The 26,566-nt window shown below is 30.5% G+C and overlaps 1 long non-coding RNA gene across 1 annotated transcript in view; it reads left to right on the forward strand.

Annotated features, from left to right (window-relative positions):
* LOC143243099 (uncharacterized) overlaps window positions 1-20,354 on the forward strand; it is a 45,733-nt gene extending 25,379 nt beyond the window's left edge. The window contains exon 3 of the long non-coding RNA XR_013023884.1: window positions 20,319-20,354. This is a non-coding gene — a long non-coding RNA (uncharacterized LOC143243099). The remainder of the gene's footprint in view (window positions 1-20,318) is intronic.
* Window positions 20,355-26,566: the final 6,212 nt, after the last annotated feature.

Genomic DNA, 26,566 nt, shown 5'->3' on the forward strand with positions numbered 1-26,566 from the left:
TTGTAAAAGTGTTGTTGTTATTAAGATGAAAACTTTGTTGTAAGAGTGAGTAAAGTTTTGTTGTTATTAAGATGAAAACTTTGTTGTAAGAGTGAGTAAAGTTTGTTGTTATTAAGATGAAAACTTTGTTGTAAGAGTGAGTAAAGTTTGTTGTTATTAAGATGAAAACTTTGTTGTAAGAGTGAGTAAAGTTTTGTTGTTATTAAGATGAAAACTTTGTTGTAAGAGTGAGTAAAGTTTTGTTGTTATTAAGATGAAAACTTTGTTGTAAGAGTGAGTAAAGTTTGTTATTAAGATGAAAACTTTGTTGTAAGAGTGAGTAAAGTTTGTTGTTATTAAGATGAAAACTTTGTTGTAAGAGTGAGTAAAGTTTTGTTGTTATTAAGATGAAAACTTTGTTGTAAGAGTGAGTAAAGTTTTGTTGTTATTAAGATGAAAACTTTGTTGTAAGAGTGAGTAAAGTTTTGTTGTTTTTGTTATTAAGATGAAAACTTTGTTGTAAGAGTGAGTAAAGTGTTGTTGTTATTAAGATGAAAACTTTGTTGTAAGAGTGAGTAAAGTTTGTTGTTATTAAGATGAAAACTTTGTTGTAAGAGTGAGTAAAGTTTGTTGTTATTAAGATGAAAACCTTTGTTGTAAGAGTGAGTAAAGTTTTGTTGTTATTAAGATGAAAACTTTGTTGTAAGAGTGAGTAAAGTTTTGTTGTTATTAAGATGAAAACTTTGTTGTAAGAGTGAGTAAAGTTTTGTTGTTATTAAGATGAAAACTTTGTTGTAAGAGTGAGTAAAGTTTTGTTGTTATTAAGATGAAAACTTTGTTGTAAGAGTGAGTAAAGTTTTGTTGTTATTAAGATGAAAACTTTGTTGTAAGAGTGAGTAAAGTTTTGTTGTTATTAAGATTAAGATGAAAACTTTGTTGTAAGAGTGAGTAAAGTTTTGTTGTTATTAAGATGAAAACTTTGTTGTAAGAGTGAGTAAAGTTTTGTTGTTATTAAGATGAAAACTTTGTTGTAAGAGTGAGTAAAGTTTTGTTGTTATTAAGATGAAAACTTTGTTGTAAGAGTGAGTAAAGTTTTGTTGTTATTAAGATGAAAACTTTGTTGTAAGAGTGAGTAAAGTTTTGTTGTTATTAAGATGAAAACTTTGTTGTAAGAGTGAGTAAAGTTTGTTGTTATTAAGATGAAAACTTTGTTGTAAGAGTGAGTAAAGTTTTGTTGTTATTAAGATGAAAACTTTGTTGTAAGAGTGAGTAAAGTTTTGTTGTTATTAAGATGAAAACTTTGTTGTAAGAGTGAGTAAAGTTTGTTGTTATTAAGATGAAAACTTTGTTGTAGAGTGAGTAGTTTGTTGTTTAAGAGAAAACTTTGTTGTAAGAGTGAAGTAAGTTTTGTTGTTATTAAGATGAAAACTTTGTTGTAAGAGTGAGTAAAGTTTTGTTGTTATTAAGATGAAAACTTTGTTGTAAGAGTGAGTAAAGTTTTGTTGTTATTAAGATGAAAACTTTGTTGTAAGAGTGAAAAGTAAAAGTTTTGTTGTTATTAAGATGAAAACTTTGTTGTAAGAGTGAGTAAAGTTTTGTTGTTATTAAGATGAAAACTTTGTTGTAAGAGTGAGTAAAGTTTTGTTGTTATTAAGATGAAAACTTTGTTGTAAGAGTGAGTAAAGTTTTGTTGTTATTAAGATGAAAACTTTGTTGTAAGAGTGAGTAAAGTTTTGTTGTTATTAAGATGAAAACTTTGTTGTAAGAGTGAGTAAAGTTTTGTTGTTATTAAGATGAAAACTTTGTTGTAAGAGTGAGTAAAGCTTTGTTGTTATTAAGATGAAAACTTTGTTGTAAGAGTGAGTAAAGTTTTGTTGTTATTAAGATGAAAACTTTGTTGTAAGAGTGAGTAAAGTTTTGTTGTTATTAAGATGAAAACTTTGTTGTAAGAGTGAGTAAAGTTTTGTTGTTATTAAGATGAAAACTTTGTTGTAAGAGTGAGTTAAGTTTTGTTGTTATTAAGATGAAAACCTTGTTGTAAGAGTGAGTAAGTTTTGTTGTTATTAAGATGAAAACTTTGTTGTAAGAGTGAGTAAAGTTTTGTTGTTATTAAGATGAAAACTTTGTTGTAAGAGTGAGTAAAGTTTTGTTGTTATTAAGATGAAAACTTTGTTGTAAGAGTGAGTAAAGTTTGTTGTTATTAAGATGAAAACTTTGTTGTAAGAGTGAGTAAAGTTTTGTTGTTATTAAGATGAAAACTTTGTTGTAAGAGTGAGTAAAGTTTGTTGTTATTAAGATGAAAACTTTGTTGTAAGAGTGAAAAGTAAGAGTGAGTTTTGTTGTTATTAAGATGAAAACTTTGTTGTAAGAGTGAGTGAAGTTTTGTTGTTATTAAGATGAAAACTTTGTTGTAAGAGTGAGTAAAGTTTTGTTGTTATTAAGATGAAAACTTTGTTGTAAGAGTGAGTAAAGTTTTGTTGTTATTAAGATGAAAACTTTGTTGTAAGAGTGAGTAAAGTTTTGTTGTTATTAAGATGAAAACTTTGTTGTAAGAGTGAGTAAAGTTTTGTTGTTATTAAGATGAAAACTTTGTTGTAAGAGTGAGTAAAGTTTTGTTGTTATTAAGATGAAAACTTTGTTGTAAGAGTGAGTAAAGTTTTGTTGTTATTAAGATGAAAACTTTGTTGTAAGAGTGAGTTATTAAGATGAAAACTTTGTTGTTATTAAGATGAAAACTTTGTTGTAAGAGTGAGTAAAGTTTTGTTGTTATTAAGATGAAAACTTTGTTGTAAGAGTGAGTAAAGTTTTGTTGTTATTAAGATGAAAACTTTGTTGTAAGAGTGAGTAAAGTTTTGTTGTTATTAAGATGAAAACTTTGTTGTAAGAGTGAGTAAAGTTTTGTTGTTATTAAGATGAAAACTTTGTTGTAAGAGTGAGTAAAGTTTTGTTGTTATTAAGATGAAAACTTTGTTGTAAGAGTGAGTAAAGTTTTGTTGTTATTAAGATGAAAACTTTGTTGTAAGAGTGAGTAAAGTTTTGTTGTTATTAAGATGAAAACTTTGTTGTAAGAGTGAGTAAAGTTTTGTTGTTATTAAGATGAAAACTTTGTTGTAAGAGTGAGTAAAGGTTGTTGTTATTAAGATGAAAACTTTGTTGTAAGAGTGAGTAAAGTTTTGTTGTTATTAAGATGAAAACTTTGTTGTAAGAGTGAGTAAAGTTTTGTTGTTATTAAGATGAAAACTTTGTTGTAAGAGTGAGTAAAGTTTTGTTGTTATTAAGATGAAAACTTTGTTGTAAGAGTGAGTAAAGTTTTGTTGTTATTAAGATGAAAACTTTGTTGTAAGAGTGAGTAAAGTTTTGTTGTTATTAAGATGAAAACTTTGTTGTGAAGTTAACTGTTGTTGTAAGATGAAAACTTTGTTGTAAGAGTGAGTAAAGTTTTGTTGTTATTAAGATGAAAACTTTGTTGTAAGAGTCAGTTAAGTCTTGTTGTTGTTATTAATGAAAACTTTGTTGTAAGAGTCAAACTTTGTTGTTATTAAGATGAAAAGTGAGTGAAAAGTTTTGTTGTTATTAAGATGAAAACTTTGTTGTAAGAGTCAGTTAAGTGTTGTTGTTATTAAGATGAAAACTTTGTTGTAAGAGTGAGTAAAGTTTTGTTGTTATTAAGATGAAAACTTTGTTGTAAGAGTCAGTTAAGTGTTGTTGTTATTAAGATGAAAACTTTGTTGTAAGAGTCAGTTAAGTGTTGTTGTTATTAAGATGAAAACTTTGTTGTAAGAAGTTAAGTTTTGTTGTTATTAAGATGAAAACTTTGTTGTAAGAGTGAGTTAAGTTTTGTTGTTATTAAGATGAAAACTTTGTTGTAAGAGTGAGTAAAGTTTTGTTGTTATTAAGATGAAAACTTTGTTGTAAGAGTCAGTTAAAGTTTTGTTGTTATTAAGATGAAAACTTTGTTGTAAGAGTCAGTTAAGTGTTGTTGTTATTAAGATGAAAACTTTGTTGTAAGAGTCAGTTAAAGTGTTGTTGTTATTAAGATGAAAACTTTGTTGTAAGAGTGAGTTAAGTTTTGTTGTTATTAAGATGAAAACTTTGTTGTAAGAGTGAGTAAAGTTTTGTTGTTATTAAGATGAAAACTTTGTTGTAAGAGTGAGTTAAGTGTTGTTGTTATTAAGATGAAAACTTTGTTGTAAGAGTGAGTTAAGTGTTGTTGTTGTAAGAGTCAGTTAGATGTTGTTATTAAGATGAAAACTTTGTTGTAAGAGTCAGTTAAGTGTTGTTGTTATTAAGATGAAAACCTTTGTTGTAAGAGTGAGTAAAGTGTTGTTGTTATTAAGATGAAAACTTTGTTGTAAGAGTGAGTGAAGTTTTGTTGTTATTAAGATGAAAACTTTGTTGTAAGAGTGAGTAAAGTTTTGTTGTTATTAAGATGAAAACTTTGTTGTAAGAGTGAGTAAAGTTTTGTTGTTATTAAGATGAAAACTTTGTTGTAAGAGTCAGTTAAGTTGTTGTTATTAAGATGAAAACTTTGTTGTAAGAGTCAGTTAAGTGTTGTTGTTATTAAGATGAAAACTTTGTTGTAAGAGTCAGTTAAGTGTTGTTGTTATTAAGATGAAAACTTTGTTGTAAGAGTCAGTTAAGTGTTGTTGTTATTAAGATGAAAACTTTGTTGTAAGAGTCAGTTAAAGTGTTGTTGTTATTAAGATGAAAACTTTGTTGTAAGAGTGAGTAAAAGTTTTGTTGTTATTAAGATGAAAACTTTGTTGTAAGAGTGAGTTAAGTGTTGTTGTTATTAAGATGAAAACTTTGTTGTAAGAGTGAGTAAAGTTTTGTTGTTATTAAGATGAAAACTTTGTTGTAAGAGTCAGTTAAGTGTTGTTGTTATTAAGATGAAAACTTTGTTGTAAGAGTCAGTAAAGTGTTGTTGTTATTAAGATGAAAACTTTGTTGTAAGAGTGAGTAAAGTTTTGTTGTTATTAAGATGAAAACTTTGTTGTAAGAGTGAGTAAAGTTTTGTTGTTATTAAGATGAAAACTTTGTTGTAAGAGTGAGTAAAGTTTTGTTGTTATTAAGATGAAAACTTTGTTGTAAGAGTCAGTTAAGTGTTGTTGTTATTAAGATGAAAACTTTGTTGTAAGAGTCAGTTAAGTGTTGTTGTTATTAAGATGAAAACTTTGTTGTAAGAGTCAGTTAAGTGTTGTTGTTATTAAGATGAAAACTTTGTTGTAAGAGTGAGTAAAGTGTTGTTGTTATTAAGATGAAAACTTTGTTGTAAGAGTGAGTAAAGTTTTGTTGTTATTAAGATGAAAACTTTGTTGTAAGAGTCAGTTAAGTGTTGTTGTTATTAAGATGAAAACTTTGTTGTAAGAGTCAGTTAAGTGTTGTTGTTATTAAGATGAAAACTTTGTTGTAAGAGTGAGTAAAGTGTTGTTGTTATTAAGATGAAAACTTTGTTGTAAGAGTGAGTGAAGTTTTGTTGTTATTAAGATGAAAACTTTGTTGTAAGAGTGAGTAAAGTGTTGTTGTTATTAAGATGAAAACTTTTTGTTGTAAGAGTGAGTAAAGTTTTGTTGTTATTAAGATGAAAACTTTGTTGTAAGAGTCAGTTAAGTGTTGTTGTTATTAAGATGAAAACTTTGTTGTAAGAGTCAGTTAAGTGTTGTTGTTATTAAGATGAAAACTTTGTTGTAAGAGTGAGTAAAGTGTTGTTGTTATTAAGATGAAAACTTTGTTGTAAGAGTGAGTAAAGTTTTGTTGTTATTAAGATGAAAACTTTGTTGTAAGAGTGAGTAAAGTTTTGTTGTTATTAAGATGAAAACTTTGTTGTAAGAGTGAGTAAAGTTTTGTTGTTATTAAGATGAAAACTTTGTTGTAAGAGTGAGTAAAGTGTTGTTGTTATTAAGATGAAAACTTTGTTGTAAGAGTGAGTTAAGTGTTGTTGTTATTAAGATGAAAACTTTGTTGTAAGAGTGAGTTAAGTTTTGTTGTTATTAAGATGAAAACTTTGTTGTAAGAGTGAGTAAAGTGTTGTTGTTATTAAGATGAAAACTTTGTTGTAAGAGTGAGTTATTAAGTGTTGTTGTTATTAAGATGAAAACTTTGTTGTAAGAGTGAGTAAAGTTTTGTTGTTATTAAGATGAAAACTTTGTTGTAAGAGTGAGTAAAGTTTTGTTGTTATTAAGATGAAAACTTTGTTGTAAGAGTGAGTAAAGTTTTGTTGTTATTAAGATGAAAAGTAAGAGAGTAAAGTTGTTGTTATTAAGATGAAAACTTTGTTGTAAGAGTGAGTAAAGTTTTGTTGTTATTAAGATGAAAACTTTGTTGTAAGAGTGAGTTATTAAGTGAAAACTTTGTTGTTATTAAGATGAAAACTTTGTTGTAAGAGTGAGTAAAGTTTTGTTGTTATTAAGATGAAAACTTTGTTGTAAGAGTGAGTAAAGTTTTGTTGTTATTAAGATGAAAACTTTGTTGTAAGAGTGAGTTAAGTTTTGTTGTTATTAAGATGAAAACTTTGTTGTAAGAGTGAGTAAAGTTTTGTTGTTATTAAGATGAAAACTTTGTTGTAAGAGTGAGTAAAGTTTTGTTGTTATTAAGATGAAAACTTTGTTGTAAGAGTGAGTAAAGTTTTGTTGTTATTAAGATGAAAACTTTGTTGTAAGAGTGAGTAAAGTTTGTTGTTATTAAGATGAAAACTTTTGTTGTAAGAGTGAGTAAAGTTTTGTTGTTATTAAGATGAAAACTTTGTTGTAAGAGTGAGTAAAGTTTTGTTGTTATTAAGATGAAAACTTTGTTGTAAGAGTGAGTAAAGTTTTGTTGTTATTAAGATGAAAACTTTGTTGTAAGAGTGAGTAAAGTTTTGTTGTTATTAAGATGAAAACTTTGTTGTAAGAGTGAGTAAAGTTTGTTGTTATTAAGATGAAAACTTTGTTGTAAGAGTGAGTAAAGTTTTGTTGTTATTAAGATGAAAACTTTGTTGTAAGAGTGAGTAAAGTTTTGTTGTTATTAAGATGAAAACTTTGTTGTAAGAGTGAAAAGTAAAGTTTTGTTGTTATTAAGATGAAAACTTTGTTGTAAGAGTCAGTAAAGTGTTGTTGTTATTAAGATGAAAACTTTGTTGTAAGAGTGAGTAAAGTTTTGTTGTTATTAAGATGAAAACTTTGTTGTAAGAGTCAGTTAAGTGTTGTTGTTATTAAGATGAAAACTTTGTTGTAAGAGTGAGTAAAGTTTTGTTGTTATTAAGATGAAAACTTTGTTGTAAGAGTCAGTTAAGTGTTGTTGTTATTAAGATGAAAACTTTGTTGTAAGAGTCAGTAAAGTTTTGTTGTTATTAAGATGAAAACTTTGTTGTAAGAGTGAGTAAAGTTTTGTTGTTATTAAGATGAAAACTTTGTTGTAAGAGTGAGTAAAGTTTTGTTGTTATTAAGATGAAAACTTTGTTGTAAGAGTGAGTAAAGTTTTGTTGTTATTAAGATGAAAACTTTGTTGTAAGAGTCAGTTAAGTGTTGTTGTTATTAAGATGAAAACTTTGTTGTAAGAGTGAGTAAAGTTTTGTTGTTATTAAGATGAAAACTTTGTTGTAAGAGTCAGTTAAGTGTTGTTGTTATTAAGATGAAAACTTTGTTGTAAGAGTGAGTAAAGTTTTGTTGTTATTAAGATGAAAACTTTGTTGTAAGAGTCAGTTAAGTGTTGTTGTTATTAAGATGAAAACTTTGTTGTAAGAGTGAGTAAAGTGTTGTTGTTATTAAGATGAAAAGTCAGTTAAGTGTTGTTGTTATTAAGATGAAAACTTTGTTGTAAGAGTGAGTAAAGTTTTGTTGTTATTAAGATGAAAACTTTGTTGTAAATGAGTAAGAAAGTGTTGTTATTAAAATGAAAACTTTGTTGTAAGAGTGAGTAAAGTTTTGTTGTTATTAAGATGAAAACTTTGTTGTAAGAGTCAGTTAAGTGTTGTTGTTATTAAGATGAAAACTTTGTTGTAAGAGTCAGTTAAGTGTTGTTGTTATTAAGATGAAAACTTTGTTGTAAGAGTGAGTAAAGTTTTGTTGTTATTAAGATGAAAACTTTGTTGTAAGAGTGAGTGAAGTTTTGTTGCTATTAAGATGAAAACTTTGTTGTAAGAGTGAGTAAAGTTTTGTTGTTATTAAGATGAAAACTTTGTTGTAAGAGTGAGTAAAGTTTTGTTGTTATTAAGATGAAAACTTTGTTGTAAGAGTCAGTTAAGTGTTGTTGTTATTAAGATGAAAACTTTGTTGTAAGAGTCAGTTAAGTGTTGTTGTTATTAAGATGAAAACTTTGTTGTAAGAGTCAGTTAAGTGTTGTTGTTATTAAGATGAAAACTTTGTTGTAAGAGTGAGTAAAGTGTTGTTGTTATTAAGATGAAAACTTTGTTGTAAGAGTGAGTAAAGTTTTGTTGTTATTAAGATGAAAACTTTGTTGTAAGAGTCAGTTAAGTGTTGTTGTTATTAAGATGAAAACTTTGTTGTAAGAGTCAGTTAAGTGTTGTTGTTATTAAGATGAAAACTTTGTTGTAAGAGTGAGTAAAGTTTTGTTGTTATTAAGATGAAAACTTTGTTGTAAGAGTGAGTGAAGTTTTGTTGCTATTAAGATGAAAACTTTGTTGTAAGAGTGAGTAAAGTTTTGTTGTTATTAAGATGAAAACTTTGTTGTAAGAGTGAGTAAAGTTTTGTTGTTATTAAGATGAAAACTTTGTTGTAAGAGTCAGTTAAGTGTTGTTGTTATTAAGATGAAAACTTTGTTGTAAGAGTCAGTTAAGTGTTGTTGTTATTAAGATGAAAACTTTGTTGTAAGAGTCAGTTAAGTGTTGTTGTTATTAAGATGAAAACTTTGTTGTAAGAGTGAGTAAAGTGTTGTTGTTATTAAGATGAAAACTTTGTTGTAAGAGTGAGTAAAGTTTTGTTGTTATTAAGATGAAAACTTTGTTGTAAGAGTGAGTAAAGTTTTGTTGTTATTAAGATGAAAACTTTGTTGTAAGAGTGAGTAAAGTTTTGTTGTTATTAAGATGAAAACTTTGTTGTAAGAGTCAGTTAAGTGTTGTTGTTATTAAGATGAAAACTTTGTTGTAAGAGTCAGTTAAGTGTTGTTGTTATTAAGATGAAAACTTTGTTGTAAGAGTGAGTAAAGTTTTGTTGTTATTAAGATGAAAACTTTGTTGTAAGAGTGAGTAAAGTTTTGTTGTTATTAAGATGAAAACTTTGTTGTAAGAGTCAGTTAAGTGTTGTTGTTATTAAGATGAAAACTTTGTTGTAAGAGTGAGTAAAGTTTTGTTATTAAGATGAAAACTTTGTTGTAAGAGTGAGTAAAGTTTTGTTGTTATTAAGATGAAAACTTTGTTGTAAGAGTGAGTAAAGTTTTGTTGTTATTAAGATGAAAACTTTGTTGTAAGAGTGAGTAAAGTTTTGTTGTTATTAAGATGAAAACTTTGTTGTAAGAGCGAGTTAAGTTTTGTTGTTATTAAGGTGAAAACTTTGTTGTAAGAGCGAGTTAAGTGTTGTTGTTATTAAGATGAAAACTTTGTTGTAAGAGTGAGTTAAGTGTTGTTGTTATTAAGGTGAAAACTTTGTTGTAAGAGTGAGTAAAGTGTTGTTGTTATTAAGATGAAAACTTTGTTGTAAGAGTGAGTAAAGTGTTGTTGTTATTAAGATGAAAACTTTGTTGTAAGAGTGAGTAAAGTGTTGTTGTTATTAAGATGGAAACTTTGTTGTAAGAGTGAGTAAAGTTTTGTTGTTATTAAGATGAAAACTTTGTTTTAAGAGTGAGTTAAGTGTTGTTGTTATTAAGATGAAAACTTTGTTGTAAGAGTGAGTTAAGTGTTGTTGTTATTAAGGTGAAAACTTTGTTGTAAGAGTGAGTAAAGTGTTGTTGTTATTAAGATGGAAACTTTGTTGTAAGAGTGAGTAAAGTTTTGTTGTTATTAAGATGAAAACTTTGTTTTAAGAGTGAGTTAAGTGTTGTTGTTATTAAGATGAAAACTTTGTTGTAAGAGTGAGTTAAGTGTTGTTGTTATTAAGGTGAAAACTTTGTTGTAAGAGTGAGTAAAGTGTTGTTGTTATTAAGATGAAAACTTTGTTGTAAGAGTGAGTAAAGTGTTGTTGTTATTAAGATGGAAACTGTTTTTTTTTACATTGTATTTTCTCTTTTATCTAGAATGTCATTCATTCTTTTATAAAAATATCACGTGTAATTGACGTGACCGGTACATGTTCTGAGTTTTCATAAGTTAAAACTAATCACAGATTTTCTGTTTTGTTTTCTCTCGGATATTCAAAGTAACATATATTCCTGTACACATCCTGATGAACTTGGTTACATTTCAAACCTTTTTCAAGGTATTTACAACTTTTGGTAAAGTCAGTCTTGGAGATAGAAATAACATGTCACATATTTGTTTTTAAAATACTGCAAAACTACATTCATCATAAAGTATTGTTGAAGTTATATACAGACAAGTTTTAAGTACTAAAAGATGTGTAAGACATTTACTATGCTTTGGTTTTTATACTTTTAAAGTACATTTAGTTTTTTGCACTAATAATATGAAGTGAAGATTGTGACAATTAATGCCAGTAGGCCCTAGGTGGACGAAATGTTAGCTTTATTTTTATCAGGTCGTTGACAATTATATAGGAACGTATAACATCATTAAGAACATAATACATTTCTTCCCTTTAAATCTTTTACATTTGGCTTTGTATAATATTCAACAGTTTGTTTTGTACACCTTAGATATTTATATCATAACTTTTGTTTTAATGTGTTTCTTCACAAAATTTGATATATTTTTAGTACAGACTGTAAGTTTTTGTACACAGAAAATCAAGTTTTCTAATGAAGTGTTTTTTACTAAAGATTTGTTTGTGAAAATATTGAGACTGTTTTGTTAATAGTCCGAGTGTGAACTGATTTCATGTTAAAATTAGAAAACTGTTCATCTTCCCCAAAATCTAGTGTATTATTTGGATAATTCCTAGAACCTCCTGAAACAACTGTGTTCTGTAAATGTTTATATTTTGTCTGTTATCTTCTCTACCCTATGTTGGGTCTCTCAATCTGTAAATGTTTGTGTTTTGTCTCCTCTACCCTGATCCCTGATGTTGGGTCTCTCAATCTCTAAATGTTTGTCTGTTATCTCCTCTACCCTAATGTTGGGTCTCTCAATCCTTAAATGTTTGTGTTTTGTCACCTCTACTCTGTGTTGGGTCTCTCAATCTGTTAATGTTTGTGTTTTGTCTCCTCTACCCTATTTTGGGTCTCTCAATCAGTAAATGTTTGTCTGTTGTCTCCTCTACCCTATTTTGGGTCTCTCAATCTGTAGATGTTTGTTTTGTCTGTTATTTCCTGTAACCTAATGTTGGGTCTCTCAATCTGTATATGTTTGTGTTTTGTCACCTCTACCCTATGTTGGGTCTCTCAATCTGTTAATGTTTGTGTTTTGTCTCCTCTACCCTATTTTGGGTCTCTCAATCAGTAAATGTTTGTCTGTTGTCTCCTCTACCCTATTTTGGGTCTCTCAATCTGTAGATGTTTGTTTTGTCTGTTATTTCCTGTAACCTAATGTTGGGTCTCTCAATCTGTATATGTTTGTGTTTTGTCACCTCTACCCTATGTTGGGTCTCTCAATCTGTAAATGTTTGTCTGTTGTCTCCTCTACCCTATTTTGGGTCTCTCAATCTGTAGATGTTTGTTTTGTCTGTTATTTCCTGTAACCTAATGTTGGGTCTCTCAATCTGTATATGTTTGTGTTTTGTCACCTCTACCCTATGTTGGGTCTCTCAATCTGTAAATGTTTGTGTAAATGTAAATAACTACAGATTATAACGTGTAAATGTAAATAACTACAGATTATAATGTGTAGTTGTAAATAACTACAGATTATAACGTGTAAATGTAAATAACTACAGATTATAGCGTGTAAATGTAAATAAATACAGATTATAACGTGTAGTTGTAAATAACTACAGATTATAACGTGTAGTTGTAAATAACTACAGATTATAACGTGTAGATGTAAATAACTACAGATTATGTGTAAATGTAAATAACTACAGATTATAACGTGTAGATGTAAATAACTACAGATTATAACGTGTAGATGTAAATAACTACAGATTATAACGTGTAAATGTAAATAACTACAGATTATAACGTAGATGTAAATAACTACAGATTATAACGTAGATGTAAATAACTACAGATTATAACGTGTAGATGTAAATAACTACAGATTATAACGTAAATGTAAATAACTACAGATTATAACGTGTAAATGTAAATAACTACAGATTATAACGTGTAGTTGTAAATAACTACAGATTATAACGTGTAGATGTAAAAATAACTACAGATTATAACGTGTAGATGTAAATAACTACAGATTATAACGTGTAGATGTAAATAACTACAGATTATAACGTGTAGATGTAAATAACTACAGATTATAACGTGTAGATGTAAATAACCGCCAGATTATAACGTGTAGATGTAAATAACTACAGATTATAAACGTAGATGTAAATAACGCACAGATTATAACGTGTAGATGTAAATAACTACAGATTATAACGTGAAGATGTAAATAACTACAGATTATAACGTGTAGATGTAAATAACTACAGATTATAACGTGTAGATGTAAATAACTACAGATTATAACGTGTAGATGTAAATAACTACAGATTATAACGTGTAGATGTAAAATAACTACAGATTATAACGTGTAGATGTAAATAACTACAGATTATAACGTGTAGATGTAAATAACTACAGATTATAACGTGTAGATGTAAATAACTACAGATTATAACGTGTAGATGTAAATAACTACAGATTATAACGTAGATGTAAATAACTACAGATTATAACGTGTAGATGTAACTAACTACAGATTATAACGTGTAAATAACTACAGATTATAACGTGTAGATAACTACAGATTATAACGTGTAAATAACTACAGATTATAACGTGTAAATAACTACAGATTATAACGTGTGATGTAAATAACTACAGATTATAACGTGTAAATAACTACAGATTATAACGTGTAAATAACTACAGATTATAACGTGTAGATGTAAATAACTACAGATTATAACGTGTAGATGTGAAATAACTACAGATTATAACGTGTAATGTAAATAACTACAGATTATAATAGATGTAAATAACTACAGATTATAACGTGTAAATAACTACAGATTATAACGTAAGAGAAATAACTACAGATTATAACGTGTAGATGTAAATAACTACAGATTATAACGTGTAGATGTAAATAACTACAGATTATAACGTAGATGTAAATAACTACAGATTATAACGTGTAAATGTAAATAACTACAGATTATAACGTAGATGTACAACTACTAGATTATAACGTGTAAATAACTACAGATTATAACGTGTAGATGTAAATAACTACAGATTATAACGTGTAGATGTAAATAACTACAGATTATAACGTGTAATGTAAATAACTACAGATTATAACGTGTAGATGTAAAATAACTACAGATTATAATGTGTAGATGTAAATAACTACAGATTATAACGTGTAGATGTAAATAACTACAGATTATAACGTGTAGATGTAAATAACTACAGATTATAACGTGTAGATGTAAATAACTACAGATTATAACGTGTAAATGTAAATAACTACAGATTATAACGTAAATGTAAATAACTACAGATTATAACGTGTAGATGTAAATAACTACAGATTATAACGTGTAGATGTAAATAACTACAGATTATAACGTGTAGCCAATAACTACAGATTATAACGTGTAAATAACTACAGATTATAACGTGTAAATAACTACAGATTATAACGTGTAGATGTAAATAACTACAGATTATAACGTGTAGATGTAAATAACTACAGATTATAACGTAAATAACTGTAGATGTAAATAACTACAGATTATAACGTGTAGATGTAAATAACTACAGATTATAACGTGTAGATGTAAATAACTACAGATTATAACGATGTAAATAACTACAGATTATATAATGTGTAGATGTAAATAACTACAGATTATATAACGTAGATGTAAATAACTACAGATTATAACGTGTAGATGTAAATAACTACAGATTATAACGTGTAGATGTAAATAACTACAGATTATAACGTGTAGATGTAAATAACTACAGATTATAACGTGTAGATGTAAATAACTACAGATTATAACGTGTAGATGTAAATAACTACAGATTATAACGTGTAGATGTAAATAACTACAGATTATAACGTAAATGTAAATAACTACAGATTATAACGTGTAGATGTAAATAACTACAGATTATAACGTTGTAAATAACTACAGATTATAACGTAGATGTAAATAACTACAGATTATAACGTGTAGATGTAAAATAACTACAGATTATAACGCCCGTAGATGTAAATAACTACAGATTATAACGTGTAGATGTAAATAACTACAGATTATAACGTAGTAGTTGTAAATAACTACAGATTATAACGTAGATGTAAATAACTACAGATTATAACGTTAGTAGATGTAAATAACTACAGATTATAACGTGTAGATGTAAATAACTACAGATTATAACGTGTAGATGTAAATAACTACAGATTATAACGTGTAGATGTAAATAACTACAGATTATAACGTGTAGCTGTAAATAACTACAGATTATAACGTAGATGTAAATAACTACAGATTATAACGTGTAGATGTAAATAACTACAGATTATAACGTGTAGTTGTAAATAACTACAGATTATAACGTGTAGATGTAAATAACTACAGATTATAACGTGTAGATGTAAATAACTACAGATTATAACGTGTAGATGTAAATAACTACAGATTATAACGTGTAGATGTAAATAACTACAGATTATAACGTGTAGATGTAAATAACTACAGATTATAACGTGTAGATGTAAATAACTACAGATTATAACGTGTAGATGTAAATAACTACAGATTATAACGTGTAGATGTAAATAACTACAGATTATAACGTGTAGATGTAAATAACTACAGATTATAACGTGTAGATAACTACAAATAACGTGTAAATAACTACAGATTATAACGTGTAGATTATAACGTAAATAACTACAGATTATAACGATGTAGATAACTACAGATTATAACGTGTAAATAACTACAGATTATAACGTGTAGATGTAAATAACTACAGATTATAACGTGTAGATGTAAATAACTACAGATTATAACGTGTAGATGTAAATAACTACAGATTATAACGTGTAAATAACTACAGATTATAACGTGTAAATAACTACAGATTATAACGTAAATAACTACAGATTATAACGTGTAGATGTAAATAACTACAGATTATAACGTGTAGATGTAAATAACTACAGATTATAACGTGTAGATGTAAATAACTACAGATTATAACGTGTAGATGTAAATAACTACAGATTATAGATATAACGTAAATAACTACAGATTATAACGTGTAGATGTAAATAACTACAGATTATAACGTGTAGATGTAAATAACTACAGATTATAACGTGTAAATGTAAATAACTACAGATTATAACGTGTAGATGTAAATAACTACAGATTATAAACGTAGATGTAAATAACTACAGATTATAACGTGTAGATGTAAATAACTACAGATTATAACGTGTAGATGTAAATAACTACAGATTATAACGTAGATGTAAATAACTACAGATTATAACGTGTAGATGTAAATAACTACAGATTATAACGTGTAGATGTAAATAACTACAGATTATAACGTGTAGATGTAAATAACTACAGATTATAACGTGTAGATGTAAATAACTACAGATTATAACGTGTAAAATGTAAATAACTACAGATTATAATGTGTAAATGTAAATAACTACAGATTATAACGTGTAAATAACTACAGATTATAACGTGTAGTTGTAAATAACTACAGATTATAACGTGTAGATGTAAATAACTACAGATTATAACGTGTAAATAACTACAGATTATAACGTAAAAAATAACTACAGATTATAACGTAAATAACTACAGATTATAACGTGTAGATGTAAATAACTACAGATTATAACGTGTAGATGTAAATAACTACAGATTATAACGTGTAAATGTAAATAACTACAGATTATAACGTGTAAACGTAAATAACTACAGATTATAACGTAGATGTAAAATAACTACAGATTATAACGTTATGTAAATAACTACAGATTATAACGTAAATATAACTACAGATTATAAATAACTACAGATTATAATGTGTAGATGTAAATAACTACAGATTATAATGTGTAGATGTAAATAACTACAGATTATAACGTGTAATGTAAATAACTACAGATTATAACGTGTAGATGTAAATAACTACAGATTATAATGTGTAGATGTAAATAACTACAGATTATAATGTAAATGTAAATAACTACAGATTATAACGTGTAGATGTAAATAACTACAGATTATAACGTGTAGATGTAAATAACTACAGATTATAACGTGTAGTTGTAAATAACTACAGATTATAACGTGTAGTTGTAAATAACTACAGATTATAACGTGTAGATGTAAATAACTACAGATTATAACGTGTAGTTGTAAATAACTACAGATTATAACGTGTAGTTGTAAATAACTACAGATTATAACGTGTAGATGTAAATAACTACAGATTATAACGTGTAAATAACTACAGATTATAACGTGTAAATAACTACAGATTATAACGTGTAGATGTAAATAACTACAGATTATAACGTGTAAATGTAAATAACTACAGATTATAACGTGTAGATGTAAATAACTACAGATTATAACGTGTAAATGTAAATAACTACAGATTATAACGTGTAAATGTAAATAACTACAGATTATAACGTGTAGATGTAAATAACTACAGATTATAACGTGTAGATGTAAATAACTACAGATTATAACGTGTAGATGTAAATGACTACAGATTATAACGTGTAAATAACTACAGATTATAACGTGTAGATGTAAATAACTACAGATTATAACGTGTAGATGTAAATAATTACAGATTATAACGTGTAGATGTAAATAATTACAGATTATAACGTGTAAATGTAAATAACTACAGATTATAAGGTGTAGATGTAAATAACTACAGATTATAACGTGTAGAAATAACTAACTAGATTATAACGTGTAGATGTAAATAACTACAGATTATAATGTGTAGATGTAAATAACTACAGATTATAACGTAAGTAGATGTAAATAACTACAGATTATAATGTGTAAATGTAAATAACTACAGATTATAACGTGTAGATGTAAATAACTACAGATTATAACGTGTAGTTGTAAATAACTACAGATTATAACGTGTAGATGTAAATAACTACAGATTATAACGTGTAAATAACTACAGATTATAATGTGTAGATGTAAATAACTACAGATTATAACGTGTAGATGTAAATACTACAGATTATAACGTGTAGATGTAAATAACTACAGATTATAACGTGTAGATAAAAAATAACCGTGATTGTAAATAACTACAGATTATAACAACGTGTAAATGTAACTACAGACGTGTAGATGTAAATAACTACAGATTATAACGTGTAGATGTAAATAACTACAGATTATAACGTGTAATGTAAATAACTACAGATTATAACGTAGATGTAAATAACTACAGATTATAACGTGTAGATGTAAATAACTACAGATTATAACGTGTAGATGTAAATAACTACAGATTATAACGTGTAGATGTAAATAACTACAGATTATAACGTAGATGTAAATAACCACAGATTATAACGTGTAGATGTAAATAACTACAGATTATAACGTGTAGATGTAAATAACCACAGATTATAACGTGTAGATGTAAATAACTACAGATTATAAAAATAACTACAGATTATAACGTGTAGATGTAAATAACTACAGATTATAACGTGTAGATGTAAATAACTACAGATTATAAGTAGATGTAAATAACTACAGATTATAAGGTGTAGATGTAAATAACTACAGATTATAACGTGTAGATGTAAATAACTACAGATTATAACGTGTAGATGTAAATAATTACAGATTATAACGTGTAGATGTAAATAATTACAGATTATAACGTAAATGTAAATAACTACAGATTATAAGGTGTAGATGTAAATAACTACAGATTATAACGTAGATGTAAATAACACAGATTATAACGTGTAAATGTAAATAACTACAGATTATAAGGTGTAGATGTAAATAACTACAGATTATAACGTGTAGATGTAAATAACTACAGATTATAACGTGTAGATGTAAATAACTACAGATTATAACGTGTAGATGTAAATAACTACAGATTATAACGTGTAGATGTAAATAACTACAGATTATAACGTGTAGATGTAAATAACTACAGATTATAACGTGTAGATGTAAATAACTACAGATTATAACGTGTAGATGTAAATAACTACAGATTATAACGTGTAAATGTAAATAATTACAGATTATAACGTGTAATTGTAAATAATTACAGATTATAACGTGTAAATGTAAATAATTACAGATTATAACGTGTAATTGTAAATAACTACAGATTATATAACGTAGATGTAAATAACTACAGATTATAAGGTGTAGATGTAAATAATTACAGATTATAAGTGTAGATGCAGATTATAAGGTGTAGATGTAAATAACTACAGATTATAAACGTAGATGTAAATAACTACAGATTATAACGCGGTAGATGTAAATAACTAGAGATTATAACGCGGTAGATGTAAATAACTACAGATTATAACGTGTAGATGTAAATAACTACAGATTATAACGCGTAGATGTAAATAACTACAGATTATAACGTGTAGATGTAAATAGCTACAGATTATAACGTGAGATGTAAATAACTACAGATTATAATGCGTAGATGTAAATAACTACAGATTATAATGCGTAGATGTAAATAACTACAGATTATAACGTGTAGATGTAAATAACTACAGATTATAACGTGTAGATGTAAATAACTACAGATTATAAGGTGTAGATGTAAATAACTACAGATTATAACGCGTAGATGTAAATAGCTACAGATTATAATGCGAGATGTAAATAACTACAGATTATAATGCGAGATGTAAATAACTACAGATTATAAACGTAGATGTAAATAACTGACCTGAAGATGAAGACTCTTCAAACGCTTGTCCTCTACACTTGTGTCTCCACAACAGACAATTGCTGTATATTCTTCAAAGTATTCATCATGAATACTCTGCCTTAACAACCTATCAAAGAACTATATTGATACCATAGAATTTCACTATAATTTATTAAGCTTAGTAACTGGGATTTATTAAAGTTTTAAAAGGTATGAAACGTGGAACAAACTAAAGATATAACCCACTTTCTCAAAGTCTTGGTTCAAAAGAACGCGGGTAGCCTTTTGACAGATTAAAATGGCTGAGAAAACCACTAGGGGAACATTTTAAGGTGTTGATTGCTTATTCCCATGCAATATATTAAAGTAAATATATATAAGGGACTGTTTCCAATAATGGAAAAGGGTGAATGTGGCCACCATGGTTTATTCAGGAGATAAGTCATATTTCTGCAAAATGAAAAGAAATGAAATTCTATGAAATTGTTATTTTATATTACAGCAGGATAACATTAGTAATTTGAGTTACTAATTGGTACAAAACTGTAGACTTTGTATTTTGAGATCACAAACATCTAATTCTAACCATGTGTTTCCTTCAGTGTACCATGTGACTCAAAAAACTGAATATTTAGGCATGTTCTTTGAATGTTTATTGTTAGATTAAGAAATTAACTCATGTACAAGATGAAAGTTTGAATTGTAATGTGTACAGTTTGATACCAGACTTATTGACATTGATTCATTAAATAGTAGTTTACTAGAATTTTGAGTGCAAGTCAGGAATCATAATGATCTATGGCAATTGACAGATTAGAATGTCCCCCTCATGGTTTTCCATTTTAATGTTTTCTCACAATGAGTCAAGGGTTAATCAGTTTCTATAAGCAGTAAGCCTAAGTTTGCATATCAGTTATGAATTGTTATTGTAGACTACTGATATATTCACATAGCATTGTGGAGTTCTTTCTTTGACACGACATTAACAAAATAACATTTCTCTCTTGAGGTGTATAAAGGTTAACAGACCTGTTTTATTGTATAGATAAATCATTAATAACATTACAGTAGTGTTACCTTCTGCCAGGCTAAGTATTGTGGCTCTGGTCAACACATGTCTAATCAAGCATGCTTTCATTAAACTGTTGCTTAACTTATGAGTTGTTTTCATTTAGGAATGCAGCAGACTAAGTTAGGAAATTATATAGAAACCGAGTAAACAACTTTTAAAAAAGAAAGAGGCAGGTTCAGCAGAAGTCACAATTAGAGTGGTAGCTAGTGAGAGAAAATTATGGAAGTAAAGCCTGGAATGAGGAGCAGGTATGTGGTTTTATGGTAAACATTGTTACCAGGTGTGTTTCTGTGGTAAAAATTGTTACCAGGAATGAGAAGCAGGTGGTCTTCTATGGTAAACATTGTTACCAGTGTGTGTTTCCATGGCAGACATTGTTACCAGGAACGAGAAGCAGAAGTGTAGTTCTATGGTAAACATTGTTACCAGGCACATGTTCCTCAAATGGCAACATTTGTTACCAGGAACCAGAAGCCATAGCGTGTTCTCTATGGCAAACACTGTTCACCAGGCACATTGCCTCTATGGCAAAATATTGTCACCAGGCAATATTGCTCTATGGTAACATTGTTACCAGGCACATTGCTCTATGGTGCAAACATTGCCACCAGGAAACGAGAAGCATGCGTGCGTTCTATGATAAACACTGCCACCAGGAACGAGCAGCAGGTGTGTGTTTCTATGGTAAACATTGTCACCAGGTGCGTGTTCTATGATAAAACATCTGCCACCAGGAACGAGAAGCATGTGTGTGGCTCTATGGTAAACATTGTCACCAGGTGTGGCTCTATGATAAACATTGCCACCAGGAACGAGAAGCAGGTGTGTGTCTCTATGGTAAACACTGTTACCAGGTATGTGGCTCTATGGTAAACATTGTCACCAGGTATGTTCTCTATGATAAACATTGCCACCAGTCAGGCGTTCTCTATGGTAAACACTGTCACCAGGAACGAGAAGCAGGTGCGGTTCTATGGTAAAACATTGTTACCAGGTGCCGTGTTCTCCATGATAAACATTGCCACCAGTTGCGTGGTCTCTATGGTGCAAACATTGTCACCAGGAACGAGAAGCAGGTGCAGGTTCCATGGCAAACATTGTCACCAGGAACGAGAAGCATGGGTGCGTTCCCATGGCAAACATTTCACCAGGAACGAGAAGCAGGTGCAGGTTTCCATGGTAAAACATTGTTACCAGGAACGAGAAGCAGGTGTGCAGTTTCCATGGTAAACATTGTCACCAGGTGCGTCTCTATGGTAACATTGTCACCAGGAACGAGAAGCAGGTGTGTTTCCATGGCAAACATTGTCACCAGGTATGTGTTTCATGGTAAACATTGTTACCAGGCATGCGTTCTATGATAAACATTGCCACCAGTCAGGTGTGTTCTATGGTAAAACATTGTCACCAGGACGAGAGAAGCAGGTGCGGTGGCTCTATGGCAAACATTGTCACCAGGCATGGCTCTTCTATGGTAAACATTGTCACCAGGTATGTGCCTCCATGATAAACACTGTCACCAGGTATGTGTTTCCATGGTAAACATTGTCACCAGGTATGTGGCTCTATGATAAACATTGCCACCAGCCAGGCGGCTTCTATGGCAACATTGTCACCAGGAACGAGAAGCAGGTGGTGCTTCCATGGCAAACACTGTCACCAGGAAACGAGAAGCAGGTGCGTGTTTCCATGGCAAAACATTGTCACCAGGTGCGGCTTCTATGGCAAACACTGTCACCAGGAACGAGAACAGGTGCAGGTCTCTATGGCAAAACATTGTCACCAGGCATGCGTCTCCCATGGCAACATTGTTTCACCAGGAACGAGAAGCAGGCGTATGCTCCATGGCAAACATTGTCACCAGGCGTGTTTCTATGATAAACATTGCCACCAGGAACGAGAAGCAGGTGTGGTTCTATGGCAAACATTGCCGTACCAGGTATGTGCTCTATGGTAAAACATTGTTACCAGGTATGCGGCTCCCATGATAAAACATTACCACCAGTCAGGTAGTTCTCATGGTAAATATTGTTACCAGGAACGAGAAGCCAGGTGCGTGGTTCCATGGTAAACATTGTCACCAGGCAGTGTTTCCATGGCAAACACTGTCACCAGGTGCGCTCTATGGTAAATATTGTCACCAGGAACGATAGCAGGTGCGTGGCTCTATGGCAAACACTGTTCACCAGGCATGCGTTCTCTGGTAAACATTGTCACCAGGCATGCGCTCCCATGATAAACATTGCCACCAGTGCAGCGCTCTCTATGGCAAAAAACATGGTCACCAGGAACGAAGCAGGTGTGCAGGCTCTACATGGCAAAACACTGTCACCAGGGTGCGCTCTCTATGGCAAACATTGTCAACCAGGAACGAGAAGCCATGGTGCAGGCTCTCCATGGCAAAACACTGTCACCAGGTATGCGTTCTCCATGGCAAACATTGTCACCAGGAACGAGAAGCAGGTGGCGGCTGCTCCATGGCAAAACACTGTCACCAGGCGTGCGTCTCCATGGCAAACATTGTCACCAGGAACGAGCAGCCAGGTGCGGAAGCTTTCATGGCAAACACTGTCACCAGGCATGCGTTCTCATGGCAAACATTGTCACCAGGAACGAGAAGCGCGGTTTCATGGTGCATCACCAGGCATTCCCCATGGCAAACATTGTGTCACCAGTGCGTGTTCTTACGATAAACATTGCACCCAGGAACGAGAACGCTAGCCATGTGCGTTTCTATGGAAAAACATCGTCACCAGGCATGTGTCTCTATGGTAAACATTGTCACCAGGCATGTGTTTCTATGATAAACATTGCCACCAGGCAGGCGGTTCTATGGTAAACATTGTCACCAGGTAATGCGCTCTATGATAAACATTGCTCACCAGTCAGGCGGCTCCTATGGCAACATTGTCACCAGGAACGAGAAGCAAGCGTGTGCTTTCCATGGCAAAACATTGTCACCAGGCGGTGGCTTCCATGGCAAACATTGTCACCAGGAACGAGAAGCAGTGTGTGGCTCTATGGCAAACATTGTCACCAGGGTGCGGTTTCATGGTAAACATTGTCACCAGGCATGCGGCTCTATGATAAACATTGCCACCAGTTGTGGTGCTTCCGTGGTAAATATTGTCACCAGGAACGAGCGGCCAGGTGCGGTTTCCATGGTAAACATTGTTACCAGGTGCGTGGCTCCATGATAAACACTTGCCACCAGGAACGAGAAGCAGGTGTGTGTCTCTATGGCAAACATTGTCACCAGGTATGTGCTCTATGGTAAACATTGTTACCAGGTATGTGCTTCCATGATAAACATTGCCACCAGTCAGGCGGTTCTATGGTAAATATTGTCACCAGGAACGAGAAGCATTGGTGTGTTTCCATGGTAAACATTGTTACCAGGTGTGTGTTTCCATGGTAAATATTGTTACCAGGAATGAGAAGCAGGTGTGTGTTTCTATGGTAAACATTGTTACCAGGTGTGTGTTTCTATGGTAAACATTGTTACCAGGTGTGTTTTCTATGGTAAACATTGCTACCAGGTGTGTTTCTATGGTAAACATTGTTAGTACTTCTCACTACATCACTTTATTGCTTACACATGTTTATAAAGATCTTTGTAAAATGTGTAGTTTTGTGTATTCATCTCTATTGTTATTTCATTCTGTTGTGTAAGTGGATTTTGCTGATGAAATGGTTACACATAAATGTTGATTTTGCTGATGAAATGGTTACACATAAATGCCCTCCTTCCTTAAATTCAAAGTAAGTTATTTAAATGTTTCTCCCAGATATGTAGAGACCGGACAACTCCCAGAACAGTTTCTACCGAGCCAAAGCACTTTTGCTTTTGAAGAAATAGATGGATTTGAAGTCTGTTTTTTGGTATGCATGTTCAAGAATATGGTTCTGAATGTCCAATGCCAAACACCAGGTAATAAACTCATAATTTGTGATACCTCTATGTGATAACAATCTGAATCACTACAGTAGTTCATTGTAATAAAAGTTATGTTTTATATCATAATGTGTATCAATTGATTGTGGGTAATATTTTGTTACGCTAAAACCCTATTACGTGTATATAATATAGTGTTGATAATGCTCAACCTCAAGCAGAAATCTCGTGTTCAGATACCAGAACAGGTTAGACTTTAGTTGTTTAGAGCGAGCTCTTTCAGAAACACATTACTATAATATTTTAAATTAACGCTTGTTAACATTGGAATTCAAACATTGAATGTGAAAGTGGCTCAACGGTTGGTGTTCCACCTCATTGGAAATCTCAACGCTCAAATCTCAGTATAGTCTGGATTGTTTGTTTATTTGTTTTTATTAGGTCTTTCAAGAGATTTTAAATTAACTCAGGAAATTGAAATATTGGTCAACATTCAAATTAAAATAAGACATGTTAGTGTCTTTTACTTGTAACAACCATGTTTGAATAAGACTATAAAATAATGCTTCAGAAAAATTGCAAAACAAACAAAAAACATAAAGCAACAGAAGTCCGATAGGTGGGATGAAAAATCAAGGAAGGTTACATTAATTAGGATGATGAAGAAGGGTGATTGATGAAGACAAAATGATGCTGTGTCTAGCAGTATGTTATGCGGAGCTTAGTTTTATGTAATATTTGGAATAGTGTAGCTGGTATAGAACAAGGTTCTGGTATTTTTGGTAGCTAGTATAGAAAATTAAAGTTACTGTTATTTGTTATTCCAATTTAAATATTATTGTTGTCTGTTCTTGAGATTTCATATCGCTACAAAGTTAGTAGAACTGTATATTTACAGCTATCACAAAAGAGATTATTTATATTTTAATACTAGCTTTGGTTTATATAGGAGAGTCTACATAGCTTACCTTGATAGTGTACATTTCTTTCTCAATCGAAGCAGTTCAGGACAGCAGTTTATCATGTAGATTCTCCTGGGATATTTAGACTATGTTAAACAGTTAGGTAAGCTGATTTAATGCTGTTAAACATGTGTAAAAAGTGTGATTTCTTATGATGATAAACATCAAGATACAAATATTTCCATGTTTATTCAAACTATAACTGTTGTGGGTGCTGTGAGTCTCTTGGAATAGATTAAAATTTTTAAAATAATTCTCTCATGTTCCAGCTGTTACTAAGTTCATTTTTTCTGAGTAACTTATAATTTTGTCACAAATAACCAACAGACCAATATTCTTTTAAATGTAAGTGTCGTGATTCTTGTGTTTTTTTCCTTAATTATACTAATATTGTGAGATTATTCACACAACAAAGGCCAATCAGAAAGAGTGCTTATACTGTTGTGATGTTTGTCAGTCCCATAATGTGATGCAACTTGTCTGTTTCCACAAGATACACCATGGCACACATCTGGGCATGTCCTCCCAGCGAAGGAGATGATTACGTGTTCCACTGCCATCCGCCAGAACAGAAAATTCCTAAACCAAAGAGATTACAGGAGTGGTACAGAAAGATGTTGGACAAAGGAATTATTGAAAGGGTTGTTTTGGATTACAAAGTGAGTATTAGGTGATCAAAGTTGATATGAATATGTTATTTTGTAATGTACAGTTTTTTTTTTGAGTACTGAAACTCAGGGCTTGGCATGGCCCAGTGGTTTTAAGGGGTTCAAATCCCCATTGCACCAAACATGCTCGCACTTTCAGCCATGGGGATGTTATAATGTGACGGTCAATCCCTTTATTTGTTGGTAAAAGAGTAGCCCAAAAGTTGGCGTGTGTGGTGATGACTAGTTTACTTCCCTCTGGTCTTACACTGCTAAATTAGAGATGGCTAGCACAGATAGCCCTCGAGCAGGTTTGCACGAAATTCAAAAACAAACAAACTGAGACTCAGAAATAAACGATTCAAACATTCACAAAGTTTCTTGTTTCTGAAGAGAATCTAGTCAAGTATCATATTTGTTACAGAGATTACCTTACCTAAGTATAAATTCTTCAGGAATCTGTGAATAATTACTACAGAAACCCTCAGCAAATGACATTCTGAGAGATTGGACTGGCCAAGTACAATTTTTTAAAAGAGTGTAGTGGTAACTTGTCTAGTAAATTTTAAGACCTAGTGCCACAGTCCACAGAATAAGCTGGACCAGTATATTGTCTACATACATTTTAGTAACAAAACTATATCTTTGAAACTTCTGATTACAAGCTGAAACTGAAATATCTCTTTTGGATAGATATTTACAGTTTTGTTAATTGAAATACAGTTTAAATTTTAGATTTCCAAATGTATCAAATGAGGGAACCAATCGTTATTGTATTGAGTGCAACGAAAAATAAATTCTCTACAATTAGTTTGTGGCTTGGTGGAAAAGCATTCTTAAAATGATT

This window comes from Tachypleus tridentatus, unplaced genomic scaffold, assembly GCF_004210375.1.
Source record: "Tachypleus tridentatus isolate NWPU-2018 unplaced genomic scaffold, ASM421037v1 Hic_cluster_2, whole genome shotgun sequence".
In the NCBI taxonomy this organism is placed as follows: Eukaryota; Metazoa; Arthropoda; class Merostomata; order Xiphosura; family Limulidae; genus Tachypleus; species Tachypleus tridentatus.